The sequence below is a fragment of the Bos mutus genome, chromosome 8 (assembly GCF_027580195.1).
Source record: "Bos mutus isolate GX-2022 chromosome 8, NWIPB_WYAK_1.1, whole genome shotgun sequence".
Taxonomy (NCBI): domain Eukaryota; kingdom Metazoa; phylum Chordata; class Mammalia; order Artiodactyla; family Bovidae; genus Bos; species Bos mutus.
The window spans coordinates 39,400,605-39,416,404 of NC_091624.1; positions in this window are offsets into that span (position 1 = coordinate 39,400,605).

Below are 15,800 nucleotides of genomic sequence, written 5' to 3' on the forward strand. Positions count from 1 at the left end.
TTCGGGCAAGAATACCAGAGTGGGTTGCCATGCCCTTCTCCAGGGTATCTTCCCGACCCAGGGATTGAACCTGGGTCTCCAGCACTGTGGGCAGAGTCTTTACCATCTGAGCCACCTGGGAAGCCCGGAAGTTGGGGGAAGGGTGAAAGGTGGATGGAGGGGTGAGCCAAAAGGATGGTCTATAGAGTCCAGGTGAGCCACACTTTTAGGGAAATATCAGAATAATTTGACTCTCAAATAGTCTAGAATTCCCAGTAAGGTTGAATCCAGAGAAAATGGTCTTTAAAGATTCCATTTGCAGCTATTTTTCCCTCTATGCTTGTGGGGCTGAGAAATACAGCTGTAACTACCTAGTTGGACTGTTATGGTGGTCCACTGGTTAAGAATCCGCCCTGCAATGCAGGGGACTTGGGTTCAATCCCTAATCAGGGAACTAAGATCCCACATGCTGCAGAGCAACTCACCACAACTACGGAAACCTGCGAGCTCTGGACATGTCTATTGTCATTATCATTCGTATTATCATCACTCTGACTATTAAATATTAACACACTCAAAATACACTGAAATCAATTCTATCTTGACCCATTCTATTAATATTTTTCTAGCCACAACTGAGTCCACATGCTGCAACTACTGAGCCCACTTGCATCATAACAAAAGATCCCATAAGCTGCAACTCAGACCCGATGCAACCAAATAAATACATAAATAGGGTTTCGTTTTTTTTTAAAAAGTTCAATGCGGTAATGCAGGTAAAGCATTCTCATGGTATCTGGTGGAGTCTCTGATGAATATCAGCTCTCCTCACTGAAGCACTCGGCATCATGCAAGCTCTTGTAGAGAAACAAAACACCTGGGCTGTACTTGCAGGAAACTTACATTCTAGTTGGGAAGAGAAAGCAAAGCTTTGACACGCAGGCCTGCCCTCCATAGTGGGGAAGACTGTGTTGTATCCAACTGTCCAACTGTATAAACAGCCCCTGTTGACACAATTACATCACAGTTATACATGACAACGAGCTTCCCAGGTGGCACAGTGGTAAAGAATTGACCTGCTAATGCAGGAGACACAGGAGATGTGAGTTCGATCCCTGGGTCTGGAAGATCCCCTGGAGGAGGGCATGGCAACCCACTCCAGTATTCTTGCCTGGAGAATCCCATGGACAGAGGAGCCTGGCGGGCTATAGTTCGTGGGGTCACAAAGAGTCAGGCATGACTGAGCCACTGAGTACAGGACAGTAAGCACATATACCAAATCAGGAAAGATGAAGGCATGTAAATATATATGATGGGAATTCAGTGAAGAGGCTGGGAAATACTCTAATTAAGGGCTTCCGAAGAGATTCCTTTTGAGAAGAACCTTGAAATAGGAAGGTGGGAAAAAAAAAAGGAATGGGAAGGGGGGATTGAGAAAACTAAAGCACACAGTAGTGTGTGTTCACGGCTGGAAAAATAGAATGGGTCAAGATAGAGTTGGTTTGAGTGCATCTGGAATGTATTTAATAATCAGAGTGATAGAATATGAATGATAATGACGATAGACATATTCTGAGTGCTTCCAGGGTATCAGACGTTGTGTGTAATCTCACCTCATAGCAATCCTAGGAGGTAAATTATCAGGATTCTTTTGGCTGCAGGTCACAGAAAACTTACTTAAATCAGCTGGAAAATAAGGCATTTTCTTGGCTCATGGAACTGGATATTTGGAAGTAGGGTGGGTTGTGTAGAGTTTCGTCACTGGCTCCATTTCTCATCTCTCAGTGCACCTCCCAGGACTGCCCTGGCCATGTATCAGCTTCAGCCTCCCTCCTGACTGCATCTTATTCCTCTACAGTCCTGGGGAAGAGGAAGGAGGGGGATCCTGGTTTTCTCCTAAGACTCAAGAAGCTTGTTTTCCCGTAGCTGCAGCAACTATTTCCAGTCTTGTTGGCATTAGTCTTGGCTTTTTTTTTTCTAATTGATTCTATTTTTGGCTGTGCTGGGTCTTCATTGCTGCACGCAGGCTTCCTCTAGATGTGGTGGCAAGCAGGGGCTACTCTCTAAGTGTGGAGAATGGGCTTCTCATTGCAGTGGCTTCTATTGTTTCAGAGCGTGGACTCTAGAGCACAGGCTCAGTAGTTGTGGTGCATGGGCTTAGTTGCCCTGCAACATCTGGGATCTTCCTAGACCAGGGATCAAACCCGCATCCCCTGCACTGGCAGGCAGATTTTTAATCACTGAACCACCAGGGAAGTCCAGTCTTGGCTCTTCTTAAAGAACTGATGGCACTGAGGCTGGAACCAGTAGTAGCTGAGAGCAGTGGTGCTTACACAAGCTACATCAGAACCCCCAGGATGGCTTGTTAAACAGAATACTGGGCTCTGCCCCCAGAGCGTCTGATGCTGCAGGTCTGGGATGGCATTTCTGTTATAACAAAATCCCAGGTGATGCTGTTGCTGCTGGTCCTTGAGACTTGCTTGAGTCAGAGTCATCTCCTGGCTTAGAGTTGGTAAGAGGCCAATCAAAATGCCTTCCATGGACCATCACCATCTCTGTTGTACACACAAGGAAACAGAGCCTAAGAGATTTCAAATATCCATGTTCACATTTCCAGAAGGCGGCCCCGGGGTGGATTCAAACTCAAGCAGTCTGATGAGAAAACCTGTGTCCTTCCCCACTAAGCAGGAGGCTGTTCTGACTGCAGAAGACCTCAGCAGTAGGGCATAGGAGGGGCCAGACAGGCTGTAATTATGTTATGGGGTTTCTTAAAAGCCAGACAAAGGAGCTCAACTTGAAACTGTTGACGCTAGGGAGCCATCATCAGTTCTTGAGGGAGAGTGTTTTATGGGATTGGTCTGGAGGTAAAACTTCTATTGTTTTATGTAATTCAACGAACAGTTATGTCGAAAGTCTTTTTTCGTTTTTTATTATTCCTGAATTGCACGAAAGTTGATTCTCTTCTTTATTTGAAGTCAGATGGCGATCTGACTCAAAAGTGAAAAGTTTTTCCTCTATAGGAGTTGCTAAGTCGCTTCAGTTGTGTCCTACTCTCTGCGACCCTATGGACTGCAGCCCTCCAGGCTCCACTATCCATGGGATTCTCTAGGCAAGAACACTGGAGTGGGTTGCCATTTCCTTCTCCAGGGGATCTTCCAGACCCAGGGATCAAACCTGGGTCTCTTAACGTCTACCTGCATTGACAGGCGGGTTCTTTACCACTAGCGCCACCTGGGAAGGCTCTATAGGAGTTAGGATTCTACATCACAAGCAACAGAATCCAGTTGCTAGTTGCTTTAAGCATAAAGGAAACTTACTAGAAAGCATATCAGGCAGCTCACAGAATCACAGAGAAACCTGGAGGACCAGAGTTTGAAGCTAAGCAGTCAGGAACCGTGCCCTAAACAATTCTGCGGAAACTGGAAACCTGCTTTGCCGAGTCGAGCTCCGGGTACTGCTGTGCCCTCCAGGGCTGTGTTCTGGGCCAGAAGCACAGACTGTTCTTCGGCGCCAGGAACACGGTCTGTGCTGCTCCAGCGCCAAAGGGAGACAGCGCCCTCTATGTTCCTGCACCTGCCTCACCTTCTCCAGATCCAGTGCCCAGGGTCCGGACATCCTTCCGCTGAGTCTCACGCTTGGCCCAACAGCAGGGAGAGTGGCGAACCCGGCGAGGGGGACCTCTGTGGCTTCCATCGGGGAAATCAGACTGTTTCCCATTCAGACTCCTAGGAAGTTGCTGTGGACTGAGATGTGCCCCACCCTTTCAATTCTTGGGGCTTCCCTGGTGGCTCAGTGGTAAAGAATCTACCTGCCGATGTAGGAGATGTGGGTTTGATCCCTGGGTCGGGAAGATGCCCTGGAGGAGGGCATGGCAACCCACTCTGTATCCTTGCCTGGAGAATTCCATGGATAGAGGAGCCTGGCGGGCTACAGTCCATGGGGTTGCAAAGAGTCGGACAAGAGGATGCAACACAAGGGAAAAGAATCTGAAGAAGTATATATATATATATATGACTGAATCACTTTGCTGCACACCTGAAACTAACACAACATTGTAAATCAACTGTACCTCAATTTAAAAAACAGTGGGTGAAGCTTTGCTGATGCAGGATCTTCAGGAAGAAAGCCTGGAGGATGAGGAAGAACAAGGGCTCCCTGTGGAGGGTCTCTCCATCCACAATGAGAAGCCAGGGTGTGCAGGGTCTGAATAGTCTCAGGAACCTCCAATCCCGACTGGCAGGGCCAAGCTGGATCTAGCAAACGTGTGGGCTTCTGGCAGCCGGAATTCACAAGCTCAGCAGCGCACTCCGAGGGTCTGGGCTCTGTCCCAGGACTCACCCGCTACCAGCACGCTGGCTGCCTTGCCAGTAGGAAAGCTCCCAGGGTGAGCCAGGCATAAACAAAGGCTTTGGCTGAGGGCACCTGCTTTCTGTGCTGAGGTTTGTAGCCTTTGGTTTTTGTGTTTTTCCAGTTTGCACCTCTGTCATTCTCCACCTTGCCTTCTTCATTTCCTTTTCACAAGTAGGTACCCAGCTCTTGTTTATGTCCAGCCACGTGCTAAGTGCTGGGGGATTAGGGGGCAGAGGGCGGGCAAGGCTACCCTCCCCCACCCCTTGCTGTAAGGACCAGGGATGCGGCTGGCGGGAGTGAGCATTTCAGTATCAGTGAGAAGATCCAACCAGTCCATCCTAAAGGAAATCAGTCCTGAGTATTAATTGGAAGGACTGATGCTGAAGCTGAAACTCCAATACTTTGGCCACCTGATGCGAAGAACTGATTAATTTGAAAAGACCCTGATGCTGGGAAAGATTGAAGGCCGAAGGAGAAGGGGACAACAGAGGATGAGATGGTTGGATGGCATCACCGACTCAATGGACATGAGGTTGAGTAAACTCCAGGAGTTGGTGTTGGACAGGGAGGCCTGGCGTGCTGCGGTCCATGGGGTCTCAAAGAGTCAGACTCGACTGAGCCACTGAACTGAACTGAGAAGAGAAATCAAGGCAATCTATAATCCAGTGTCTTTCTGTTCTCCCTTGGGATCTAGCTGATGATGCCACAAGGTCCTGTAGCTATTGAAGTTCTTTAAAAGCCATTACCTAGCTATGTCTGGGCAAGTGGAATATTTTATCCAGCTAGAGAAACAAAAGGAAGGTGGGAGCTGGTGGTGGGAGGTGGGGCAGATGGGGAGTGGGGGTGGGGCAGTGTTACCCAGAAGTGAAGATTTTGGAGGTTGCCCCTGTGTCCGTCTCTGGAGGTCTGAGTTCCAGAACCTTCAGTGTGAAGTCCCTAGCACCTTGCATCATGAATCCTTGTGTCTTGGCCCAGTAGACAGTCTGCAGCTAATTGTCCCACTGCTGCCCCACACAGTATGTGGGTGACCTTGAGTGAAGCATTTGCCCTCTCTGGATCTGTTTCGCATCCCTGTAAAACGAGGTTAATAGCACTGACTTATCCCAGAGAGTGTGCACAGGAGGTATCATTAATAAAACTTGTCATAAAAATCTTTGCTTCCTCAAGGTTTAGGGGTTCAGGAAAGAGAGGGTTTGGGGGTTGTGGATGGAGCCCAGGGAAGGAGGGGGCTGCTTACAGAGTGGAGGCAGGCTCTAGGGACAGGGTAGCGGAGAACAGAGTCCTCGGCACCGGCTCTGGCCTCTGAGGTCTGGCCCTTCCTGTTGACCGGCTCAGGCCGCCTGCAGCAACTCATGGAAGTGACATCAGCTTCTTCCGCTTTGCCTGTCAGGTTCAAGAGTCTTTCCAACAGAGCTCAGATGGAAGTTGCATGCAAGTTACAAAAGAAAGTCAAACTTGGCTGGGAGTTTGTTTTTGTACAGAGAACAACAGTCAATGAAAGAGTGCTGTGTTCTGCCTGGGTCAGGCTGAGCAGACTGCAGGAAAGACTGCCTGTCCCAGATCTGTGTGTGCCTGTGTATATACAAGGGCATAGGTGTACTGTGTACATGTGTCTCTGTATACAGGTGTGTGAATGGAAACATGCACGTGAGGATTGTATACATGTGCACGTGTGTCTCTGTGTACACACATGTGTATGTGTGGATGCATGTGCATGTGTTCATTGTATTGCACGTGCGTGTACATGGATGTGGACATGCATGTGTGCACAGCTTACAGCACACATGAACTCACATGCACATGAGCATATAGGGATGTATGACGTGTACCCATGTGTATGTGTACACACCTGTGTATACATGGATAAGTGTGTGTACATGTGTATACATACATGGACACACATGCATACAGGTGTGTTAGTCACTCACCCATGTCTGATTGTTTGTGATCCCATGGAGTGTAGCCTGCCAGGTTCCTCTGTCCATGGGATTCTCCAGGCAAGAATACTAGATCGAGTTGCCATCCCTTCTCCAGGGGATCTTCCTGACCTAGAGATCAAACCTGGGTCTCCTGCATTGCAGGCAGATTCTTTGCCATCTGAGCACCCAGGGAAGCCTGTACACAAGGCGTGTGTGTGCACACTCACATAGTCATGGCTGGAGGGCAGGTTCATGTCCACATGCCTTGTGCCTTGAAAGGGTTTTGGCCAAGTCAATCAAGCCACCAAGCTTGTGTCTGGCAGACATATGCCAGTGCTGAGGGCTGGCGGTGGGTGACAGCGTGTGTGCCCTGGGTTAGATGTGAAGGGGGGTTGCCCTATGTGGGTCAGAGACCTGCAGTCACTTCCTTGGAAGGTTACCGAGCCAGCATTTCCATGCTCATAAACCTAAAATTGTCCAAGTTACTCATTATTTTTATGGTTGAAAATCTCAGAGATACTCGAATGTGTCAGACCCAATCCTAGTTTTGTATTTTATATTTGTGACAATCGGGAAAGTCTGTTTGAGTTTCATCCTATCAAGGTGGCTTTTAAAAACATACTTGTCAGAGCAGCCCCCTGAATCTTTTCTTCCACTGTTCTCTTTGGTGCTTTTTTTGACTGTTAATAGTTGAGATTCAATGGATGAAGCCCAGGACTAAAAATTGGCAGACTCAGAGATTCAGTCTCTGAGCCAGACAGTTGTATGTGGATAGAGCTGTTCCCTGGAGCTGCCTGGCCTTTGAGCGGTCACTTAGCCATCTTAAATCTTAATTTTCTCATCTCTAAAATGGGGATGCTAGGCGGTCCAGTGGTTAGGACTCGGCGCTTTCACTGCCATGGGACTGGGTTCAATCCCTGGCCAGGGAACGAAGATCCCTCAAGCTATGTGGCTCAGCCATAAAAATAAGTGGGGATGCTAATAGTAATGGCCTCATTGTTGTTCTGTTGCTAAGTCATGCCCGACTCCTTGTGACCCCATGGACTGCAGCACATTTGGCTTCCCCGTCCTTCACTATCTCCCAGAGTTTGCTCAGACTCATGTTCATTGAGTCAGTGATGCCATCCAACCACCTCATCCTCTGTCATCCCCTTCTCCTCTTGCCCTCAACCCTTCCCAGCATCAGGGTCTTTTCCAATGAGTTGGCTCTTCGCATCAGGTGGCCAAAGTAGGATTGCTGTAAAAATTAAATTAGATATTGCCAAACTTTCCAATTGTGCCTGTGTACACTTTCCTGTGAGATTCTGAAGTCCTCCAAGGAGCAGGGGGTCTCCTGCTGGGTCATGAGCAGTGCCAGAGCTCTGGTAGTATGATGATGGGTTCCAGCGTGAAAAGAAAATGTAGGATCTCCTGTTAAAAAATTATTAGGTCCCCGGCATCTCCACCAAAAAAAGATTAGTAAGAATTTCAAAGCGCTGACAGCAGAGCATTAAACCAAGTGTGAAGTCCTTCAAGCAACTGGTCCTGAGTGCCGGCACTGGCTACATGGACGTGAAGCTGGTCCTGCCTGTAGGTACTGAGCACGGTGAGTGACATTAAGTTTAAGTGACATCGGCACCTGTCCCACTGCAAGGTACTGAGGATGGTGTTTTGCAGAAAGTTTTCACTTTCGTCTCAGGTTCAAAGGATTTGTTAACAAAACAAGCCACTCGTTCTATCCAAATAAATAATACCAATATTTATTAGAGAATTATCTAGCTTACTTTCAATATACTAACATTAAAAGAAAAGAGAAATAGGAAAAAGCAGAGGCTACATCACCAAATTGGGTTTTGACCAACAACCAGACTCAAACAGCGCTGGGAAGCTCCATGTCACAGCACATCTGGTGTCCCAGTTGGGAAAAGGTACCAGGCAGCACGTCCACTCCGTGGATGAGACTTCAGAGAGTGCAGTTCAGTTCCACTTACAATCCTGGGATACAAACGGATAGCATCATCAATCTGTGAGCAATACTAGCTCTGGTTTCATGTTAATGCTGTTTGCTTTGTTGTGTAAAACTTGGAATGTTGTTAAGCCTGGGGCTTAGTTGGCCAGGGCCCCTCCAGGGGCTCAACAATTTCAAGATTCATACCTCATCTACCTATGGTGCCACAAGGCTTGCACTCACAGCAGGCGGTCAGGGCATTCACAGGACAGGGCAGCGTCCAGGCAAGTTAGAAGCAAGGTCAGAGGCCTGCTCTGCTTTGTCTTGGAAGCCTAAGCAAGACAATGTACTGAATTTTCCTAACAGATGGTCACGTGCTCAGAACCCCTGAGATCCAAATTCATGGTAGCAGCGGGTCACTGAATGTTCCTCTGGCAAGGAGCCCCCAGGGCCATGATGGTGTCCACTGTGCTGGTGGGAGGTGTCTTGGGAGGGGACACAGGTGCTCTCAGTGTGCCCAGCTTCAGGTGAGGATCAAAATTTCATCTTTATCAAAGTGAGATGCTTCTATCTCTCTGTGGCTGACGTGTTTGTCCCTCCCTATTCAGAACCATCTAAGCAGAGCGATTGCTCTTAAAAAGCACATGCCTCCTACACATTGAAATTTTATCATGATTTTGAAAAAGTTTGACTGGATTCAAAGTACTGACATCATTATAAGCAATGTCAACGTTACATTTGTCATTCAAAAAGTTGGACATGACTGAACGACTGAAATGAACTGAACTGAACTGACAGCATGTGGGATCTTAGTTACCCCACCAGAGATTGAACCTGTGCTCCCTGCATTGAGAGCGAAGAGTCTCAACCACTGGATCACCAGGGAAGTTTAAAGATTGAATGTTTTCATGACGTACTTGTGTGAACAAAATGTCTCTTCGTCTCTTCAACGGTGAACATCTAGAATTCAAGAAATCATCTTTAAAAAGTTTGGGTCAGGAATTGAGCATAGCCAGTTCAGTTCAGGTCAGTCGCTCAGTTGTGTCCGACTTTTTGCAACCCCACGAACTGCAGCACGCTAGGCTTCCCTGTCCATCACCAACTTCTGAAGCTTACTCAAACTCTTGTCCATCAAGTCGGTGATGCTATCAAACCATCTCATCCTCTGTTGTCCCCTTCTCCTCCCGCCTTCAGTCTTTCCCAGCATCAGGGTCTTTTCCAGTGAGTCAGTTCTTCGCATCAGGTGGCCAAAGTATTGGAGTTTCAGCTTCAACATCAGTCCTTCCAATGAATATTCAGGACTGATTTCCTTTAGGATTGGCTGGTTGGATCTCCTTGCAGTCCAAGGGACTCTCAAAAGTCTTCTCCAACACCACAGTTCAAAAGCATCAATTCTTCAGCACTCAGCTGTCTTTATAGTCCAACTCTCACATCCATACATGACTACTGGAAAAACCATAGCTTTGACTAGATAAACCTTTGTCAGCAAAGTAAGGTCTCTGCTTTTTAATATGCTGTCTAGGTTGGTCATACCTTTTCTTCCAAGGAGCAAGCATCTTTTAATTTCATGGCTGTGGTCACCACCATCTGCAGTGATTTTGGAGCACCCCCCAAAATAAAGTCTCTCACTGTTTCCATTGTTTCCCCATCTATTTGCCATGATCTTGGTTTTATGAATGTTGAGTTTCAAGCCAACTTTTTCACTCTCCTCTTTCACTTTAATCAGGAGACTCTAGTTCTTCTTTGTTTTCTGCCATAAGGGTGGTGTCATCCACATATCTAAGGTTATTGGTATTTTTCCTGGTAATCTTGATTCCAGCTTGTGCTTCATCCAGCCCAGCATTTCTCATGATGTACTCGGCATAGAAGTTAAATAAGCAGGGTGACAATATACAGCCTTGACATACTCCTTTCCTGATCTTGAACCAGTCTGTTGTTCCATGTCCAGTTCTAACTGTTGCTTCTTGACCTGCATACAGATTTCTCAGGAGGCAGATCAGGTGGTCTGGTATTCCCATTTCTTTAAGAATTTTCCACAGTTTGTTGTGATCCACATAATCAAAGGCTTTGGCATAGTCAATAAAACAGAAGTAGATGTTTTTCTGGAACTCTCTTGCTTTTTTGATGATTCAACAGATGTTGGCAATTTGATCTCTGGTTCCTCTGCCTTTTCTAAATCCAGCTTGAACATCTGAAAGTTTTTGGTTCACGTACTGTTGAAGCCTGACTTGGAGAATTTTGAGCATTACTTTGCTAGTGTGTGAGATGAGTGCAATTGTGTGGTAGTTTGAGCATTCTTTGGCATTGCCTTTCTTTGAGATTGGGATGAAAACTGACCTTTTCCAATCCTGTGGCCACTGCTGAGTTTTGCAAATTTGTTGGCACACTGAGTGCAGCACTTTCACAGCATCATCTGTTAGGATTTGAAATAGCTCAACTGGTATTCCATCACCTCCACTAGCTCTGTTCATAGTGATGCTCCCTAAGGCACACATGCCTTCGCATTCCAGGATGTCTGGCTCTAGATGAGTGATAACAGCATTGTGGTTATCTGGGTCATGAAGATCTTTTTTGTATAGTTCTTCTGTGTATTCTTGCCATCTCTTCTTAATATCTTCTGCTTCTGTTAGGTCCATACCATTTCTGTCCTTTATTGAGCCCATCTTTGCATGAAATGTTCTCTTGGTATTTACTTTTCTTGAAGAGATCTCTAGTCTTTCCCATTCTATTGTTTTCCTCTATTTCTTTACATTGATCAATGAGGAAGGCTTTCTTATCTCCTTGCTATTCTTTGGAATTCTGCATTCAAATGGGTATATCTTTCCTTTTCTCCTTTGCCTTTAGCTTCTCTTCTTTTCTCAGCAATTTGAAATGAGCTTAGCCATTTCAAGCCTAAATATTAAAAAGAAATGATCAAGGAGGCAGGCTCAAGTTTCTCATGACATATTTGGAAGTTGGATACAAAATCAACATTTCATGTCTAGCCTTTTACTTTGCATTTTATTTTTAATCTTAATTATAAAATGGAAATTGAGTGTAATGGATTGTTTCAGATAGCACGCTGGAGGGGTATAGTTTATCCTGGTGTACCCCCCCAGAGTGCTATATCTGCATGATCATTTTCTTCGAGTGCTATGTTGTTTAACTGTTGGGAAGCACATGTTAAGAGCTTCCTGGCACACAGCGAGCAGTCCATAATATTAGTTATGTTGTTAATGTATTATTGTCATCATTCTACAGATACCAAGGATAAAGCTCTGGGCTAGTCATTAGAAATTTTAAGAGGCACACTTCTATTATAAACTACCTGATGACTCTAAATGAGTCCGTTTATCTTTTTTATGTCTGCTTAAAATGCAGATAATATTACCTGCACATCCTGCCCGATGGGCAATGTTATGGGACTCAAATGAGAAACTCAACATCCAAGATTGCTGAGAAATAGGAATTATTTTGCTGGTTCTGTTATTTTTCTTCCTCTAACTCTGTGCTCTCCCCCCACATGTGGCTATTTAAATGTAAATTAATTAAAATGAAATATCATCGAAGATCCAGTTTCTCAGCCATGCTAGCAACACTTCCACATGTGGCTGATGACTGCCATATTGGACTGCACAGCTTACTCTTTACTCCTTAATACACGTGTTTGCCCTATCTGTTCTGCTTCTAGTCCCCCTTGTGGATTAGGTAGGGAAGATTTAAAATAGAGTTTTAAAATAGAGACTCTATTGTAAAATAGAGTCTTTATCCATAATAGCTATAAAATATGAAAAACTCTGAGCTCTGCTCTCTTTGGTATGGGATGGTACCATTTCCAATGGGAAATGGACCCTGATGGTTTGTCTTGACCTCTCTGCAGCCTCTTGTCCAGACCCTTGGGCATTTTCAGACAACTGGAAGGGCTGGGGTATTGTAAGAAATAATGAAAGGAAAGAAAGCTAACAGGGGTAACAAGGGTTAAATCCACATGTCTTCATGAGTGTGATATTCTTACCATCCTGGCATTGTGATATTTATTATCATCAAATGTAATCGCCCAACTCTAAATTAATTAATTTTTAATGATTATTTTTTGTATTGCTTTTTTCTCCCAGTTTTGAGATATAATTGGCATACATCCCTGAATAAGTTTAAGGTATAAAGATTTGATTTAAATATTTTATGAAGTGATTATTGCAATAAATTTAGTGAACAACGTCTATCATCTCATATAAGTACCAAATTAAAGAAACAGAAAAATATTTTTTTTCCCCTGTAATGAGAACTCTTAGGACTCACTCTCTTAACTTTCATGTATAACATACAATAATGTTAGTTATATTTATCATCCAAGTACTAGGGGCTCATTATGCCCCTAGTACTTATTTATCTTGTAACTGGAAGTTTGTACCTTTTGACCATGTTCATCCAATCCTGCTCCCCTGACTCTCTTGAGTTTTAATTTATATTACTCCCAAGGACCTTCAGATTCTTTCATACTTGTTAAACAAATTTTGAGTGGCAGCAGCCTGAAATTATTACCACCCCCTTATCCACACCAATAATTGGGCATCTGTTACCCTAACCATAGGTGAGAAAGGGTTTGCTGAAGGTTCTGAACATAGTGTCGCTGACTAGTGAATATCAGTAGTCTGCTGGAGTCATTACTATAGCTACCAGGACACTTTGGTGAAAAAATACATGAGTAGTACTGTGTAGCGGAGAAGGCGATGCACCCAACTCCAGTATTCTTGCCTGGAAAATCCCATGGACAGAGGAGCCTGGTGGGCTGCAGTCCATGGGGTCGCGAAGAGTCAGACACGACTGAGCGACTTCCCTTTGACTTTTCACTTTCATGCATTGGAGAAGGAAATGGCAATTGACTTTTCACTTTCATACATTGGAGAAGGAAATGGCAACCCACTCCAGTGTTCTTGCCAGGAGAATCCCAGGGACGGGGGAGCCTGGTGGGCTTCCGTCTATGGGGTCGCACAGATTTGGACAAGACTGAAGCGACTTAGCAGCAGCAGCAGCAGCACTGTCTAGTGTTTCAATTGTGGTTAAACTATATCCATGCCACTTCTTGATTTCATCCAGCACATAAAATTGTGTGCTAGGGTTTATTTGTGTGGTTGCCATGAGGGGAATCATCTCTGTGATTCCTTCTGGATCGAAGGAGTATTTCTCTTGTTGTTGTTCAGTCGCTCAGTCGTGTCTGACTCTTTGTGACTTCAAGGACTCCCTGTCCTTCATCAACTCCCAGAGCTTGCTCAAATTCATGTCCATCGAGTCAGTGATGCCATCCAGCCATCTCATCCTCTGTCGTCCCCTTCTCCTCCTGCCTTCAATCTTTCCCAGCATCAGGATCTTTTCCAATAATTCAGCTCTTTGCATCAGGAAGGCAAAGTATTGGAGCTTCAGCTTCAACATCAGTCCATATTCCTCTTGGCTGTTGGTTATTATTTAGTCAAGTCAGCTGGGGCAGTTTGAGGAAATGCTGGTTTTCTTCATTACCTTTGGAAAAGGCTCAAAATAGATTTGTATACTCTGTGAAGTCCCAGTGACCACATTTTTCTTTTATTTACAGGAAGGAGTTGCAAGGAAAAAGCTAACACAGTTCAGTTAACCACATGACCAACATCATGGTGTGAGCAAAATTTGTTATAGACATAAATCTTATGCATAAGGTTATTAAAGGCTTATTAATATTTAGGAATTAAAAACTGACTTGGGTATACCTTTTCTTTTCCATTAATGGTTTTCCCAAGATATTGAGTATGATTCCCTGTGCTAGACAGTAGGAACTTTTTGTTTATTCATTCTATACTCAACAGTTTGCATCTGCTAATTCCAAACTCCCAATCCCAAGTACTTGGGATATATCTTTGCCAATATATATAGCCAATACTTGGCTATATCTTTTATTTTTAAAATTTATTTATTTTTGGCTGCACTGGGTCTTTGTTGCTACATGCAGTCTTTCTCTGGTTGCAGCAGCGGGGGCCACTCTTTGTTTTGATGCATGGGCTTCTCAATGTGGTGGCTTTTCTTGTTGCAGCACAAAGGCTCAGTAGTTGTGCTGCACAGGCTTAGTTGCTCCATGGCATGTGGGATCTTCCTGGACCAGGGATTGAACCTGTGTCCTATGCATTTTCAGATAGATTCTTATCCACTGGACCAGCAGGGAAGTCCCAAGTATGTTTTTCAGACAGCAAATACACTTTTGGTGAATAACTGATTTAGAAAAACTACCAGCTGTCCTCTTACTTTCCTATCTGACATTTATTAGGAAAGGACAGACATTTTAACATAATTCCTGGCAGCCTCTGCTTCCTAAAACAACATTTCTGACCCACTGTTGGTCTATAGTATCCTTGATCTTAAAAAACTCCAACTTTTTAAGCCTTGTTTTTGCTAGTTGTTTGGCTTTGACATACCCATACTCATTATAACCCAGTTTTTCATTTGCTAGAAGGGAATAATCCTCCTTCCTGTTCTTACACGGATGTTGTAAGGTCAAATATGGGATAATATTGGGTTGGCCAAAAAGTTAATTTGGGGTTTTGGTAACATCTGACAGAAAAGCCTGAACAAACTTTTGGGCCAACCCTATAGATGAGAAAGCACTTTGAAAACATTAAAAGATGCAACACAAATATCAATGCAACTTGAGAGAACTTCCCTGGTGGTCCAGTGGCCAAGCCTCGAAGCTCCCAATGGCCTAGGCCTGGGTTCGATCCTTGGTTGGGGAACTATATTCTACATGTCACAACGAAAAGATCCTGCATGCTGCAACTAAGACCCGCTGCGGCCAAATAAATAAGTCAGTTCAGTTCAGTCGCTCAGTCGTGTCCCACCCTTTGCGACCCCATGAATCACAGCACGCCAGGCCTCCCTGTCCATCACCAACTCCCGGAGTTCAGTCAGACTCACGTCCATCGAGTCGGTGATGCCATCCAGCCATCTCATCCTCTGTCGTCCCCTTCTCCTCCTGCCCCCAATCCCTCCCAGCATCAGAGTCTTTTCCAATGAGTCAACTCTTCGCATGAGGTGGCCAAAGTACTGGAGTTTCAGCTTCAGCATCATTCCCTCCAAAGAAATCCCAGGGTTGATCTCCTTCAGAATGGACTGGTTGGATCTCCTTGGAGTCCAAGGGACTCTCAAGAGTCTTCTCCAACACCACAGTTCAAAAGCATCAATTCTTCAGTACTCAGCCTTCTTCACAGTCCAACTCTCACATCCATACAAGACCACAGGAAAAACCATAGCCTTGACTAGACGAACCTTTGTTGGCAAAGTGATGTCTCTGCTTTTCAATATGCTATCTAGGTTGGTCATAACTTTCCTTCCAAGGAGTAAGCGTCTTTTAATTTCATGACTGCAGTCACCATCTGCAGTGATTTTGGAGCCCCAAAAAATAAAGTCTGACACTGTTTCCACTGTTTCCCCATCTATTTCCCATCAAGTGATGGGACCGGATGCCATGATCTTCGTTTTCTGAATGTTGAGCTTTAAGCCAACTTTTTCACTCTCCTCTTTCACTTTCATCAAGAGGCTTTTGAGTTCCTCTTCACTTTCTGCCATAAGGGTGTTGTCATTTGCATATCTGAGGTTATCGATATTTCTCCTGGCAATCTTGATTCCAG